Below are 17,476 nucleotides of genomic sequence, written 5' to 3' on the forward strand. Positions count from 1 at the left end.
TACTTTTTAATAATTCTATTATTATTATTATTATTATTATCATTATATATTATTATTGTTACTAGATATTATTATTGTTGTGTTGATGTGCACCGTGTCCCCACCCCTTCATTTCTTCCTCCATTTCAAAAAGAACACAGCAGCTACATCAATGAACCACGAAACACACAGAGCAACACACCCCCATTTTCGTCACCTTCAACCTCAGATCCCGCCTCCATTCTCAACCAAATTCGATAAACTTTACACCAAACTCTTCCTCTTCTCGTCCTCCTTCTTTATATGTAAAAAAGGGCCAAGCTTTCGTCCTATTTCAATTCGGCCGTCTTACAAGGGATTCGGATTTTGGTCTATTTTCTTCCATTTTTGGGTTTAAGGTCATCCTTGGGCGATTCCTCAGTCGTTTAGGAGAGCAAAAAGGTAACGGTGACAGGTTACTCGACAAAATGTCGAAATTCCATTTTATATGTCGATTTATGTGCCCTTGTTGATAAAGTTTGATCTTTTATGTTTTTCTCATTTGTTTGATAATTTCCGTCTCAAAATAATGTTTGAACTAGGTTTTTTTAGGTGCTCTTCATTTAGACTAGTTTGGAACTATGTTTGTGTTTTTCGAGTGCTGAAATTGAGTAGTCTTAGGATGGTATTGTGCAGTAAATTAGGACTGTTTTTGAGTCCGCTTTGCAGGTACTTTGGGACATTTTTGGGACTGTTAAAATGTGTTGAGCAGACTGTTTTAGTTGGGACAATTTTGCTGTGTTTTTCGGGGCCGTTTTCAGTCGGAGAGTGGATTGTCCTTGAGTCACTTTGTGCAGGTCGTTCATGGTTGTTCATGGGCTGTTTTGGGATCCCTTACTCGGAGTTTTGGGACTGTTTTAACGCGATGGAGTAAGCTATTTGGGTGCTGTTATGGGCCTGCTGTAAGACGGAATCTGTAGTGTCCTTAGGTGCGATACGGTCTGTTCTTGGGCAGCTGTGAGGGATAGCTTTGTGTAAGTTGTCGGGACTGTTTTTAGGTTGTCCTTGAGGCGTTTTTGCAGGGCATTCGAGATTGTTTTTAGTCGTGAAAATGGTACCTTGTTAGGACCGGTTTTGGTTCTTAAAAATGCAGGTTGTGAGACGATTACCTGTTGAGTTTAGGGGACTGGTTGTATGCGTTTCTAGGTCTATTTTGGGACGAGAAAAAGGCGTGTGTGGGTACTGTTTTTGGGCACAAAACCGTGCTGTTTGGGACTGCTCTCAGACGAGAAAAGATAGCGTTTGTAGGTGCTGTTTTGCCTCTGTTTTGGGACGGATAAAACAGTCCTTCGGGCTTAATTCCTTACTTAATTTCTTCATTTAAATGTCGTCTTGTGCGTACCCAAAACTCCCGCTTTAGATTGCCTTGCCTTGGACACATTTGCTGCGTTTTTTCCAGGCCTTTCATACGGGAGTTTGGCAACCATGGACTGGTTTTGGGTGGTGTTTTGCAGGGTGTGTAGGGCCTGTTTCGGGCTGTTTGTTTTGAGTGGTAAGAATCCGAGTTGGTAGGATTTGCAAGCTATCAAGTTTCCGTCTCTTACACATATGAATACATGTGCTTTCATCATAGTTGTTTTAGCAAACTTTGATGAATTAAATTTTGGGCTCACTACAAAGCATTGATTGGGCTCACTTTGTCTTCTTTGTTGGACTTATATGATTAAATGATTTGGTCCAACCTTATGCTTAGTAGTAGGCTCATGAAGAAGTTACTTGTGTGTATTTTCCTTTTAATCCGTAAATTTTATATAACGTAAATTATTCATTACCGCTCGTTATATTTTATTTAAATGACATGTTTCCATTTTAATACGAGTCCAATGTAATTATTCATGCCTTGTGAGTAGTAAATGGTTTATCTTACAATTGAGTCATTTATAATTGAATGCTTGTTTTGCTTATTATAAATGGTTCATTTCCGTTTGTCTACATTTTTATTCAAGTGACAAATACCGAAGAAATGGGTTACTTATTCATATTCATGATTATGATTTGGCACGAAATATCTCACTTGGATTATCATCGGTTCATTACATGTAGTAGTCTCTTTCCAAGTTGATTCGTATCGCTTGGTTGAGTCGTATTCTTTTGATAATGCCTTTATGCTATACCTTTTTGCTTGACTTATCTTTATGCCTCTTTCGGACTGTCCTGCCGATTGTGGGTTTAGCTCATATTTTCCGCCTCTTTCGGACTGTTCTGCCGATTGCGGGTTCTCGATTTCCGATCTGTCTTCGAGTCTTGGATGCGGACTGTTCTGCCGCATGTCGAATCGGGGACCGTTCTGCCCCGAGAGTCTGGCTAGATTTAGACTAGGACTGAGTCTTGGGAGTACCATTGTCATCCTACCAGGGGAATTATATATTGATATATGAGTAGTAAAGGTCTTGCTTGGTTATAGATATTGGTTTTTGTCTGTTGTTTGTCTTGGTCCTATCGGACACTAGGGGTGAGCTATAAGCCCTCTAGTTGCGATATGATCGTCGGGATTGATGTTCTCATCCGTTCTTATGGTGAGATGCAAGCCATAAGTATGAATGTGACATTAGTAGCCACGTCCCGTGCAATGTTTGCTAAGTGGTTTTCCAAATAATGGCTACGATTTCTATTCTTGTAATTTGCATTGGTTGATCCCTTACTTATCTGTTTCACATGATTCGTATTCCAATCTCATATCTATGTTGTATTTCCTTGAAATGCGTGCTTTTGTATAAATGACCGTATTCTTGTCTTTCATATTATTTAATTGTCTCACATGAACAGTTGAATCTTTATTATACTAATGTTGGTCTATCTTGTTCCATCTCAATTATTTGCCATGTTTACATATAAACTCGACATTCTTACCTTTTGTATGCATCTTATATGACTTACTCTTTTAGTTCTTTGTTATGTTCGTTTTGACATTTTGTGGCTGGGAGAACCTTGAGTTACTCCCCACTGACTGTGGCGTTCATGTTTACATGAATGACAGGTATTAGATGGTGCATTCATGGGGTGAAGACATGTGTGAGCTAGCGAGCACTTTGGCCTTTTAGTCGGTTTATTAGGATTGTTTAGACTCACCTTTTATTGTATTGTCATTCGAGGGATATCTTTTCCCTCACCTTGACTATCACGTTTGTATAATTTAAACTTTATTTCCGCATTCTTTATTTATGTTTTAGATTTTGGTGAACCCGCGCTTTAAATTTTAAAAGTTTCAAAAATTCCCTATTTTCCGCTTGAATTCATAAGTTATATTTTCCGCTTTATCGCGGGGTGTCACAGTTGGTATCAGAGCCTATGTTGCTCCCGACGCACACACGTGTACCCCAAACTTAAATTTGAACTTGACCTTGAATAATGAATGAGAGATGGGTAGAACTAAGGACCTAAGTTGGTAGTCTCTGTGTGTATGCTTCGTGGTAGGTTCTAACATGTTTGTTGATTGTCATCTGTTTTTGTGGCCTTGGATTGACAAACCATGAGCTTACCCGTGTTGCGATCAAGACTTGGTGCCTATTGCCGAAGATTGAAGATTTGTCCAAGTTTTCAAGAATGCTTCTTCTTCCTCGAAGATGTTCCTTATTCTTGGTGTATCTTACCTTATTCTTTACCTCTTGGTGCCTATCCTTCTTCTAAACTCTCTTTTCTTCTTCCTTGGAAGTTACTCTTGTACCCTCTCAACTTGTCCTTTGTTCCTTGCTTATCCTCCCTTAACGCCTTTTTTATAGTTCTCTTTCTTTTGTGAGATGTTAATTGTGGTTGGATAATTTAGCTTTGTGGAGTTTGTTTGTGGTTGACCCATAACCCTTGGTTTTGAGAAGTTGTGATGTTGGAAGGACTTAGGTAGTGTGGTGAGATATACTTAGTGATTCTTATACCTAGTTCTTTGATAAAGTGAGTATAATTGATTGGTGGATTATGTGTGTTAAGAGTGAGTTGCCTATGTTACTAAAGTTATGGAACTTGGCCTTGTTGTTTATACTTGGAAGTTTGAGTTGAGCTCGAGGTTAGCATAGTCGGTATACTTTCGTGAGTGTTGTGATGATTACATGAGAACCATGTTAGGTATCCACTTTGCGGTAATGAAGATTAGTAATCAGAGTTCTTTGGGATGTAATTATAAGTTAGGATCGATAGATGCCGAGCTGAGATGAGTTAGATGTTTTGGGTGGTTGTCTTGTAACTTGGAGAATGTCATCATCTATGCTTTAGGTTTCGAGAGTATAACAAGATCTCCTTAGGATGATAGAATATGCAAAAGAACTTTTGAATTTGGATTTTTGATTGATGGTTTACCATTTTGAGAAACCCATGGTTGACCCTAGTTGGATATGAGTATAGCTTTGTTAGAGGCTTTGACCTTGATCCCGTAGAGGTTGTTTGTAGATGTTTGAGGATTTGGAGTGGTGAAATCACACTTATAATGAAGTACCTTGTTCCAAAGAATAGCTTAGGATGAAGTAACGTAAGTGTTTTGGAGGAAATCCTTGGGAGTGATGTGGTTATGAGTTTTGTTGTTAGGAAGTTTTCGGAACCGTTAGGATGAGGTTGTTATTTGAGATTTGAGTACTTGGCGTTTCCTTGTTGTCTAATCTCCCTTTTTCTTTGACCATAAGCGTTACCGTTCATACCTCTCTTTCTCGCTTCGTCGTGCTCCTCCTTTAAGTTTGAAACTCGTAACCTATGAAACTCTATCTTTGACATCCTTGTTGACCTGACTTCGATTCTTATCCCTAGGAAGTCCATCATAGTTCTTTTGATTAGTTAAGTTTGAACTCTCTTAGCGTACTTTGCATTTACGATATCTAAGCTCTTTTCTTTTCGTACAATTTCTAAACCTTTCAAGCTACCATTTTTGATTCGTTGTTAAAAATTTATGTTACTCTTACAAAACTTTACTTATTTTAAAGCTTTGGAAATGAAAATTTGATTTAGTTCCCTACTTGTTCTTTGAGTTTAAACTCATTTATCATGATTTTAATTGCTAAACCCGAGATTTCTTTAAATTTTATCCAATTTCTATTAACTTTGATCTATTTATAATTTCGTTGTCAAAGTTTAATATTATATTTTCAGAATTTGACTCCTTTTTGAAGTTCAACAGCGAATCTTTCAATTTCCATTTAGCTTTTGTAAAAGAAAATTTGAGTGAATTACCTTTTCTTTTGATTTTAACGTTGATCGGAGGCTAGAACTCGTTATTAGAGACGTTTAATAACTTGTTCTACGCTTGTCGGCGAATGATTTTTGTTTTAAATTTGCCTTTGACTTGGAAAGTTAGCGTTCTTGTGTGCACGACAAGAGCAATTTCGTTCCATGAATGAGACTTACACTTTTGAAAATTCTCCGTTAATGTTTTTGAAAGTGTTATGATTTTGATTTATACAAATAAATTACCTTTCGATCGAGTTCTCATTTTAAAATTTTATTTGAAACTTTTGAAAGAATTTTAATTCTTACGATAAGTAACCTTTTAAATGTTTTGGTTACCGATTCCAAAGTTCCAGTTTTATTTTATATAACCTTTCATTTCTACTTTCAAGTTTCGAGGACGAAACTTTTTAAAAGGTAGGGTGATTGTAACACCCGCGAATTTCTCATTTTGACATTTAAAATTTATTTAACCATTCGATTGCTTTATTTCATATTTTTAAATTATTTAATTTAATTAATCTCCTTTTGAACATAAATTTTATAAAAGTTACATTTTCACAAACTTGTTTATATAAAATAAATATTTTTGTCGGATAATATTAATAGCAACAATAATAAAGCTCCGTCTTAAATTATAGTAGGTTTAAGACGAATTTCCGTCTAGCTTAGACCGTCACATTTCCTTCTAGCAAAGATTGTCGCATTTCTCTTATAAGGCTATTTCAATTCGGACCAACCCGATTCCGACAACACACTCTCTTACACTCTACTTTTTAATAATTCTATTATTATTATTATTATTATTATTATTATTATTATTATTATTATTATTATTATTATTATCATTATATATTATTATTGTTACTAGATATTATTATTGTTGTGTTGATGTGCACCGTGTCCCCACCCCTTCATTTCTTCCTCCATTTCAAAAAGAACACATCAGCTACATCAATGAACCACGAAACACACAGAGCAACACACCCCCATTTTCGTCACCTTCAACCTCAGATCCCGCCTCCATTCTCAACCAAATTCGATAAACTTTACACCAAACTCTTCCTCTTCTCGTCCTCCTTCTTTATATGTAAAAAAGGGCCAAGCTTTCGTCCTATTTCAATTCGGCCGTCTTACAAGGGATTCGGATTTTGGTCTATTTTCTTCCATTTTTGGGTTTAAGGTCATCCTTGGGCGATTCCTCGCTTTAGGAGAGCAAAAAGGTAACGGTGACAGGTTACTCGACAAAATGTCGAAATTCCATTTTATATGTCGATTTATGTGCCCTTGTTGATAAAGTTTGATCTTTTATGTTTTTCTCATTTGTTTGATAATTTCCGTCTCAAAATAATGTTTGAACTAGGTTTTTTTTAGGTGCTCTTCATTTAGACTAGTTTGGAACTATGTTTGTGTTTTTCGAGTGCTGAAATTGAGTAGTCTTAGGATGGTATTGTGCAGTAAATTAGGACTGTTTTTGAGTCCGCTTTGCAGGTACTTTGGGACATTTTTGGGACTGTTAAAATGTGTTGAGCAGACTGTTTTAGTTGGGACAATTTTGCTGTGTTTTTCGGGGCCGTTTTCAGTCGGAGAGTGGATTGTCCTTGAGTCACTTTGTGCAGGTCGTTCATGGTTGTTCATGGGCTGTTTTGGGATCCCTTACTCGGAGTTTTGGGACTGTTTTAACGCGATGGAGTAAGCTATTTGGGTGCTTTATTATGGGCCTTTGTAAGACGGAATCAGAGTGTCCTTAGGTGCGATACGGTCTGTTCTTGGGCAGCTGTGAGGGATAGCTTTGTGTAAGTTGTCGGGACTGTTTTTAGGTTGTCCTTGAGGCGTTTTTGCAGGGCATTCGAGATTGTTTTTAGTCGTGAAAATGGTACCTTGTTAGGACCGGTTTTGGTTCTTAAAAATGCAGGTTGTGAGACGATTACCTGTTGAGTTTAGGGGACTGGTTGTATGCGTTTCTAGGTCTATTTTGGGACGAGAAAAAGGCGTGTGTGGGTACTGTTTTTGGGCACAAAACCGTGCCGTTTGGGACTGCTCTCAGACGAGAAAAGATAGCGTTTGTAGGTGCTGTTTTGCCTCTGTTTTGGGACGGATAAAACAGTCCTTCGGGCTTAATTCCTTACTTAATTTCTTCATTTAAATGTCGTCTTGTGCGTACCCAAAACTCCCGCTTTAGATTGCCTTGCCTTGGACACATTTGCTGCGTTTTTTCCAGGCCTTTCATACGGGAGTTTGGCAACCATGGACTGGTTTTGGGTGGTGTTTTGCAGGGTGTGTAGGGCCTGTTTCGGGCTGTTTGTTTTGAGTGGTAAGAATCCGAGTTGGTAGGATTTGCAAGCTATCAAGTTTCCGTCTCTTACACATATGAATACATGTGCTTTCATCATAGTTGTTTTAGCAAACTTTGATGAATTAAATTTTGGGCTCACTACAAAGCATTGATTGGGCTCACTTTGTCTTCTTTGTTGGACTTATATGATTAAATGATTTGGTCCAACCTTATGCTTAGTAGTAGGCTCATGAAGAAGTTACTTGTGTGTATTTTCCTTTTAATCCGTAAATTTTATATAACGTAAATTATTCATTACCGCTCGTTATATTTTATTTAAATGACATGTTTCCATTTTAATACGAGTCCAATGTAATTATTCATGCCTTGTGAGTAGTAAATGGTTTATCTTACAATTGAGTCATTTATAATTGAATGCTTGTTTTGCTTATTATAAATGGTTCATTTCCGTTTGTCTACATTTTTATTCAAGTGACAAATACCGAAGAAATGGGTTACTTATTCATATTCATGATTATGATTTGGCACGAAATATCTCACTTGGATTATCATCGGTTCATTACATGTAGTAGTCTCTTTCCAAGTTGATTCGTATCGCTTGGTTGAGTCGTATTCTTTTGATAATGCCTTTATGCTATACCTTTTTGCTTGACTTATGTTTACGCCTCTTTTGGACTGTCCTGCCGATTGTGGGTTTAACTCATATTTTCCGCCTCTTTCTGACTCGTTTCGCGATTGCGGGTTCTCGATTTCCGATCTGTCTTCGAGTCTTGGATGCGGACTGTTCGCCGCATGTCGAATCGGGGACCGTTCGCCCGAGAGTCCGCGATTTAGACTAGGACTGAGTCTTGGGAGTAACATTGTCGTCCTACCAGGGGAATTATATATTGATATATGAGTAGTAAAGGTCTTGCTTGGTTATAGATATTGGTTTTTGTCTGTTGTTTGTCTTGGTCCTATCGGACACTAGGGGTGAGCTATAAGCCCTCTAGTTGCGATATGATCATCGGGATTGATGTTCTCATCCGTTCTTATGGTGAGATGCAAGCCATAAGTATGAATGTGACATTAGTAGCCACGTCCCGTGCAATGTTTGCTAAGTGGTTTTCCAAATAATGGCTACGATTTCTATTCTTGTAATTTGCATTGGTTGATCCCTTACTTATCTGTTTCACATGATTCGTATTCCAATCTCATATCTATGTTGTATTTCCTTGAAATGCGTGCTTTTGTATAAATGACCGTATTCTTGTCTTTCATATTATTTAATTGTCTCACATGATCAGTTGAATCTTTATTATACTAATGTTGGTCTATCTTGTTCCATCTCAATTATTTGCCATGTTTACATATAAACTTGACATTCTTACCTTTTGTATGCATCTTATATGACTTACTCTTTTAGTTCTTTGTTATGTTCGTTTTGACATTTTGTGGCTGGGAGAACCTTGAGTTACTCCCCACTGACTGTGGCGTTCATGTTTACATGAATGACAGGTATTAGATGGTGCATTCATCGGGTGAAGACATGTGTGAGCTAGCGAGCACTTTGGCCTTTTAGTCGGTTTATTAGGATTGTTTAGACTCACCTTTTATTGTATTGTCATTCGAGGGATATCTTTTCCCTCACCTTGACTATCACGTTTGTATAATTTAAACTTTATTTCCGCATTCTTTATTTATGTTTTAGATTTTGGTGAACCCGCGCTTTAAATTTTAAAAGTTTCAAAAATTCCCTATTTTCCGCTTGAATTCATAAGTTATATTTTCCGCTTTATCGCGGGGTGTCACATTTATTTTACTGTTACAACAAATTATCTGGAAATAACGCAATCCAAATGCCTAGTGCCACACTTGGACGCGAGTCCTGGCTGAAAATATTAATGGACCAAATGAATCAGTTCACATGTCTGAAAAACGACGGGTCCAACTTTTGCGGATCGGGAGGCAAAGACTACGGAATGTTGCCATTGCTTGACGGTAAGCTCGTACTTAATCGAGCCAATACCGGTAAACCCAGCCCCAATGCAGAGTCAACGAGTCACTCGCTTATAGTGACTTCGTTATGGAAGCGGGTGCGATAAAGAACGTACTCATCTTTGCAATGGAAACCAATTTGCAGAGACGCTTCATTGCCCAAGGTGCGAACAAGATTTTCACCACGCTCACTAACGAGTTCTCAAAAGCACCAAGGATCGTTACTTATGAGCATACCTGTCGCTTCTTTGATGCGAAACTCCAAAAGGGCCAACCGGTTAGCCCACACATTCTTAACATGATTGAGAATGTCGAGAAGTTGGAGGCACTTGATTGCAAAATCAGTGAGAGCATTGTCATTGACCGAATGATTCATTCTCTTCACGATGGTTTTGCCGTTTTCAGGGCGAACTACTACATGAATGACTTGAAAAAGAGTCCTCATGAGCTACACTCCCTTCTCGTACAGACCGAGAAGGATATGAAATTGAGTGGGAGCATGAAGCAGGATGTTCTCTCGATTTCCAACAAGGGTAAAGGTAAGGGCAAGGCTCATTGCGACCTAGCTGTAGGTAAGCCAAAGTTTAAAAAGCCAGGAAACGGTAAGAGTGGTCCCGGTGAGACTAGTGGCTCACAGGGCAAGGCAAAGAGCAAGGGCGGTGACATTGAGTGCCACCATTGTCACAAGACTGGACATTGGAGGAGGAACTATCCCGTCTATCGTGAGGACATCAAAGCAGGCCGCGTCGTTCTTGTTGGTATGTCATCTTATATTCATATGATTGAGATTAACCATGCATGTTTCGGAACTTGGGTACTTGATACTGGTTGTGGTTCTCATCTGTGTAATCATTTGCAGGGCCTAAAGAACATCATACCTCTCGAAAAAGGTGATGTGGACCCGCGAGTCGGGAATGGAGCACGAGTTGCTGTTGTCTCGAAGGGAACATATGTAATCCAACTCCCTAGTGGTTTTGAGTTATTTTTAAATAACTGTTACTATGTACCCAGTTTGTCTAAGAAAATTATTTCTGTTTCCGTACTTGCTAAAGACGGTTTTGCATTTTCAATAAAGGATAATAGCTGTATTTTCTCTTTAAATGAAATGATTTATGACAAAGCATTTTCCATGAATGAAATTTACATCTTAGATCAAACCACGGAAGTATTACACATGAATAATAAGAAATTAAAGGTTGGTGACAAAGATCAAACCTATCTATGGCATTGTCGAATGGGACACATAAATGAGAAACACGTAAAGAAACTCGTCGATATTAGGACTATTCCCGCATTCGATTTTTCTACATATGGCAGGTGTGAATCATGTCTCATTGGCAAAATGACTCGAATTTCCTTCAAAGGTGTTGGAATGCGCGCTAGTGACCTATTAGGACTCATACATACTGATGTTTGTGGACCTATATCAATTACCGCTAGAGATGGCTATAGATATTTTATCACTTTCACGGACGATTTGAGTAGATACGGATATGTCTACTAAATGAAGCATAAAAGTGAGTCCTTTGAGAAATTCAAGGAATACCAGAACAGGGTTGAGAACCAACTGGGTAGAAAGGTTAAAGCACTCCGTTCAGATCGGGGTGGCGAATATCTTTCAAATGAGTTTGATCAACACCTTAAAGACTGTGGAATCGTTTTGCAGTTAACTCCACCTGGAACACCTCAATTGAATGGTGTGTCCCAACGGAGAAATCGAACTTTACTTGATATGGTTCGATCCATGATGAGTCACACGGTAGTGCCTGATTCATTATGGGGTTTTGCTCTTTTGTCAGCTGCTCTTATACGTAACCGAAGTCCGACTAAAGCTGTCGACAAGACTCAAAATGAAATGTGGAAGGGAACGGTCCCTAATTTTTCCTTTATTCGGGTTTGGGGCTGCGAGGCTTATGTCAAGTGGAGACATGAGGATAAGCTCGGCCCGCGATCGGTCAAGACATACTTTATAGGTTATCCAAAAGGAACATTTGGTCATTACTTCTATTCGCCTACCGAACATTGAGTTTTTGTTGCGGCTAGTGCGACGTTCTTAGAGAAAGAATTTCTCGAGAACAAGATGAGTAATAGAACCTTCGAGCTGTCGGACATTCCAGAACCAAAAACCGAGGAACAGATGGAGGAAGTTGTTCCTCCAACTGATGATACGGTTAATATTCCTGAGGAACATAGGAGGTCGGGTAGAGTCTATCATCCTCCGGACAGATACATTGGTATGGTCGAGGAGAATGACGTTTTACTCCTAGAGAGTAATGAACCCGCTACCTATAAAGGTGCTATGGCCTGTTCCGACTCAAAGCTATGGCTCGAAGCCATGCAATCCGAGATGGACTCTATGTATGAGAATGACGTATGGGTCCTTTTGATTTACTTAATAAGGTAAAACCTCTACAGTGCAAATGGCTTTACAAAATAAAGCGTTCTGTAGACGCGCAACCAGATACCTATAAGGCACGACTAGTGGCAAAAGGTTTCACTCAAGTGCACGGATTGAATTATGATGAGATTTTTGCACCTGTAGTCATGCTACGTTCCATTCGGATAATCTTAGCGATTGGCGCTTTTCATGATTATGAAATTTGGTAAATGGATGTGAAAACCGCCTTCTTAAACGGTTATTTGGAGGAAGAATTGTACATGGTGCGACCCGAAGGTTTCATAGATCCTGAACATCCTAAGAAAGTATGCAAGCTTAAGCGCTCCATTTATGGACTTAAGCAAGCTTCTCGGAGTTGGAATCATCGTTTCGACCAGGTGATAAAAGAGTATGGTTTCACTCGATCGGTCGAAGAACCATGCTTATATATCAAGTCGAGTGGGAGCAAGATTGTATTCTTGATATTGTATGTCGATGACATACTCCTGATTGGGAATGACATTCCTCTCCTATCTTCGGTTAAAGAATGGTTGAAGAACCATTTCCAGATGAAAGATCTGGGTGAGGCACCGCGCATTTTGGGAATCCGTATCTACCGAGATAGATCACGACGGACGTTATGACTTAGTCAGGAGTCTTATTTGGATAAGATTCTTGAGGAGTTCAGCACGACCAACTCCAAGAAGGGGAACCTTCCAATGATGTCTGGGATGCAGTTGAGCAAGTCTCAGTCACCCACGACGCCTGAAGGAATTGAGCGCATGAGTCGTGTTCCTTATGCATCAACTATAGGATCAATCATGTATGCCATGATATGCACACGTCCAGACGTGGCATATGCATTGAGTATGACGAGTCGGTACCAAAGAATCCATGTACCTACGGAGGACTAAGGATTGGGTATTGACTTATAGAGGAGATACTAAGCTATGCGCAATCGGTTACGCAGATGCTAGCTTCCAAACGGATCGAGATGAGTAGAAATCTCAGTCTAGATTCGTTGTTACTCTTAATAGTGCTGCGGTCAGCTGGAATAGTTCCAAACAGGAAGTTGTAGCAGATTCTACTACTGAGCCATTGAAATATGATAAGCATGGAGGGCACGTTTTTTTTCCATGAGAATTAAACGTGTACCTGAGTTATAGTAGTTGATTATGAATTCGATACGTTATCTTTTTCATATACTATTTATAACTTCATCGTATTATTATAATATTTTGTTTTTCATGTGGATTGTACTGACAACTTTGAACGCCACAAAGTGAACAGAATTACATTATATTTTGTTTGGTCCGTAATCGCCTTAATGAGCTGATAACTCTGGCTATTATATTGTGCAGTCGATTGATGGTGGGTTCAATGAGCCATAAGTCAAACTGTTGACTGATCGATCACAAATGCGAGATTATAACGATACCTCGTAGGACAAATTTTTGTGACAACGTAATGCAGTCCTAAATGTTTAAAACATTCGGTGCCAGGTCGTGGATAGGACATCCATTGTGTTCCTAGAGTCGATTCTTTTGACTATCGACTGTCTCTTGAGATTAAGGCAGTTTTTGGGTGACTTTGGTTTCTTTCTCACGGTCTGCCGTAACTGGAGGCTAAGTAGATTTTTTCTGGTTCATTTCATACTGTGCTTACATCTGCAGGATTCGAGTTGAGGAAAATATCCAACCCTTATCAGATATAGTTATTTCTCAGGGCCACTCGAGGAGTTGTAACTGAAATGCATGGCCATGCTCGAATGATGATTCGTTTATCAGTTAAGTTACTCTCTAGTCGGGGAAACCACTCTTGATGATGATCGCTTGTAAAATACGACCTTTGCGAATACGATTTTTTGCAAATTGTTTTACATTGAGTGGGAGAAATTTTAGGATAAGAGAATCGGTTATCGCACATACACTTGTGAGGACAAGTGGGAGTTTGTTGGAGCTTGTGTCCTCCACAAATTAGTGTGATAACATTTGTAAATCTCTTACAGGTTCACAAGGGTATACTTCGTATTTTAATGAGTTGATTAACAATTACCTAATAACGGTTGGCTTGCTAGAAAGTTTGACGTTATTATCATACAGATGGCGGTGATCAACTGGTCCCTAAAGGTCACACCTATAGGATGTGCTTGAGAGATGTGGTTATGGAAATGTAATCACATTGAGGCCTTATATGACTAAACAGTTGGTCAATGTGTTGATGACACAATTATTTAATGAAGATTAAATAATATTAGTTGAGACGAATTAACTGTCAATTCGTAAATTGAATATAATAAGGTATATTTAATTAAATGTATGTAATGTTAGCTTGGACGAATTAATATGTTAATTCGTAATTAAATGTAATCGGTTATATTTAATATCAACAAGATGAATGTGTCATAATGGTAATAGTGAGGGTACTCAAACCAAGAGGTTATGGGTTCGATACTCACTAGATGACAATTTATATTTAACACATTTTTACATTTTTAGAATAACCGAAAATAAGAGAAATTAATTCTCCTAAATTCGGTAATGGGCCGAAAATTAGAAGAAGAAGAAATCTACCCTAATCTTCCATATACACGGTTTATAGGGGAGAAAAGGGAGATGATTCTAACCTAATTCTTTTCCCATTCTTGCCTCCATCTCATCAGAAGAAAAACACAAATACCTAAAAATTAATTAGTTAATTTTTGGATCGATTCTAGCATAATCAAAGGGCATTTCTCATATCGTCTTGGGTGTAACTGATAGGCGAATATCAAATTTGATATTGTTCTTAGGCCGTTTTGCTAGGACCGAAGGTTATTTCTTAATCCTTTACAATTATGTTTATGCAATTTATTTTATGACTAGTTTCATCATTATAAATTTCGTTATAATCCTTAAAATTAAGGGGATGCATACAGATAAATCCCACATTAATATGTAAACGCACTTATTGTGGAGGACACTACTCCAACATTAGGTTGGTTGTAGTATTTTCTTAAATTGATCTCTTCTTCGTTAAGATTTCTTTTTGTGGACGCGGGCCCACGGGGGCGCTTGGGAACAAGCGTTTGCATTTGTGGAGTCGCCACCAATTTATTGTGGAAAATTGGAAACCGTTCGAATACCGCGTGCCATGTCAAGACACAAAGTAGTGACAGGAACACCAAGAACTCGTTACCCTTAGCATTCTATGTCTAGAATGACTCTCGTGGATGCCAATAAACACGGATGTTCACAGAGATCTGGAGTAAGGGGTGAGGGTACGTATTAGGAAGCTCTTTTGATCGAACACCTAATCCCGCCCGCCTCGATAGCGGCCTCTACTAATGATTCTGGAAATTGTCTATACTCGATATATTGTCGATTATATGCATGCAATGCAACATCCATTAAATTAATCCTAGCATGTGAGAATTAATACTAAGTCGGTGAACAAGTAATTAGCACATAAATTGGGGTCGAAGTGAATGTTAGATTAATTACATGTGAATGCCAAGTAAATAAATCATACATAATAAATACGAATACGAAATAAAGAAATAAATTACAATTGATAAACTTGAATTTACGTCATAAACATGCCCAAAAGAGTTTTAGAAATAAAAATAAAAGAATAAATGAAAATTAGAAAATTGGAAAAAATAAGGAAATTGGAAATTGATTTAAATTAGGAAAATTGGAAAATAAGGAAATTTGAAGAAAAGGAAAATTTGTAAAATAAGGAAATTTGGAAAATATGGAAATTTGGAAAATATGGAAATATGGAAAAAAAGGAAAATATGGAAAAGATGGAAATATGGAAAATATGGAAATTTGAAAAATATAGAAAATATGGAAATTTGGAAAATATGGAAATTATGGAAATTATGGAAAATATGGAAAATATGGAAAATATGGTGATAATAAGAATAATGGTTAATTAAAATCCTAATTAGAAACCCTACGTCAAAACGAGAAGAGTTCAGAGGTAGAAACCACCTCAGAACAGGCGCAGCATTTGCTGCGTCCTCTGGAAGAGGCGCAACACTTCCTGCATCTGTTCTTGAGTTGGGTTCTGACTGTGAAAGTCACACTCGCGGTTTTTTAATGTTCGTTGATTAATTTACATTGATTTATTGGTTGGTTACTCGAGTAGAAGTGATTAATTGATTTACATGCATCTGGGATCGTCATGAAGTGAAAGAAAACAATTTAAAACGAATTATTATAAGTTAGATATTATTTACGATGTTGGAATTGATTTATTTACAAACTTGAAGTTAATGGTGGAAACAAAGGATTACGAATTGATGATGAAAACAGATTTAAAACATGTATCAAAGACGAAATCAAGGGACTTGATATGAACGAATCGAGTCTCTAAAATCCGAGTTTGAATTTGTGACGAAAACCCACAAATATTAATTATAAGGGATTTAAGTCGAGAATTATTGAATGGATTCATAAAAACTAATTTGAAAATTATTAGGTGAAATAAGGGAAAGAACGAAGAAAGAAAAATAAAAGACGAAAGGAACAAAAACCCGAGGAAGAAGAAGTGCATCAACTAAAAGCAGCCCCTGGAAGAGGCGCAGCAGATGATGCGCCCTTTCCAGAAGGTGCGTCAGTTGATGCGATTCTTCCCCACGTCAGATCTGTATTACTTCCGTTAAAAAGGGTTTAAAAAAAAAGGGTTTTAAAAGACGGTTTCGAGCATGCTTATAAAATAAATTCTTACATTAATCATAATACAGAAAATAAATACATTAAATAAAATACATTAAATAAAATTGGGATTTTACACCCTCAGACTTACATGTTAGCGTCGCGAGATTTAACTAAATCGGTTTTTAGTGGTAACTCGACTCGATCTATAATGCAAATATGAAAGTGCCCTTGAAAAAGGATTTAAAAGCAAATTGAATTGATTAATTGATTATGGTGTAGTGGAGTTGGTCAAATTGGTCGGTCATGCAAAACGAGGCTGGTACTCGGAAGGATCCGAGCTTACGTGTTCGAAAGTTCAAGCACGTAGGCGCCAAAAAGTAAGAGCGTGGTCTTAGAATGCAAAGGGAGAAGAGAAGGGCGGACACTCGCGTGAGAAATATGAGGAACGAAGGTCCCTATTTATACTAATCACGGAATTAGGGTTTAGGAAAGGAGAGAAAGATCCGGAAACAACCGACTTAGGTTAAACACGGAAACTTGGACAAAAAGAAAACCTTGAGGAAAAGGCGCAGCAAGTGCTGCGTCCCTTGGAAGAGGCGCAGCACTTGCTGCGTCCTTTCCTCAGCGGGTTTCTCCTGCGTAAGAAAGCGCGTTTGACAGCCTGTCTTATTTTAGGCATAACTTTCTCTACAAGACTCGGAATAAGGTGATTTTAGTGGCGTTGGAAAGCTAAGAAAGAGATATAGAACTTTCTATGAAATAGGCCCGACCCAAAAAAGTCGTTATCACCTCGTAAAACGGGCCTAAAGTTCGGGTTGTTATTTTAACTAAATGAAATGCATATTTTGTAATGTAAACTTTATGTTTAGCCCAATGAAGTGACATGAGAGTCAAAATGAGATATAATATCAACATTTTATGACATCCTAACCTTAGGTAGACAAGCACATTGCTTTGACTCGAGATTTGACGGTTTTAGGATATAAAGACGGTTTTTGACCCGGGCTCCAAATGAACTCT

At 38.0% G+C, this 17,476-nt stretch overlaps 1 long non-coding RNA gene across 1 annotated transcript; it reads left to right on the forward strand.

Moving 5' to 3' along the window:
• The first annotated feature begins 336 nt into the window (after window positions 1-336).
• LOC141629701 (uncharacterized) lies at window positions 337-3,199 on the forward strand. The gene is made up of 2 exons (XR_012537328.1): window positions 337-420; window positions 2,996-3,199. It is a non-coding gene; the product is annotated as an uncharacterized LOC141629701 (long non-coding RNA).
• The last annotated feature ends 14,277 nt before the right edge of the window (window positions 3,200-17,476 follow it).

The sequence above is a fragment of the Silene latifolia genome, chromosome 2 (genome assembly GCF_048544455.1).
Source record: "Silene latifolia isolate original U9 population chromosome 2, ASM4854445v1, whole genome shotgun sequence".
Classification (NCBI taxonomy): Eukaryota; Viridiplantae; Streptophyta; class Magnoliopsida; order Caryophyllales; family Caryophyllaceae; genus Silene; species Silene latifolia.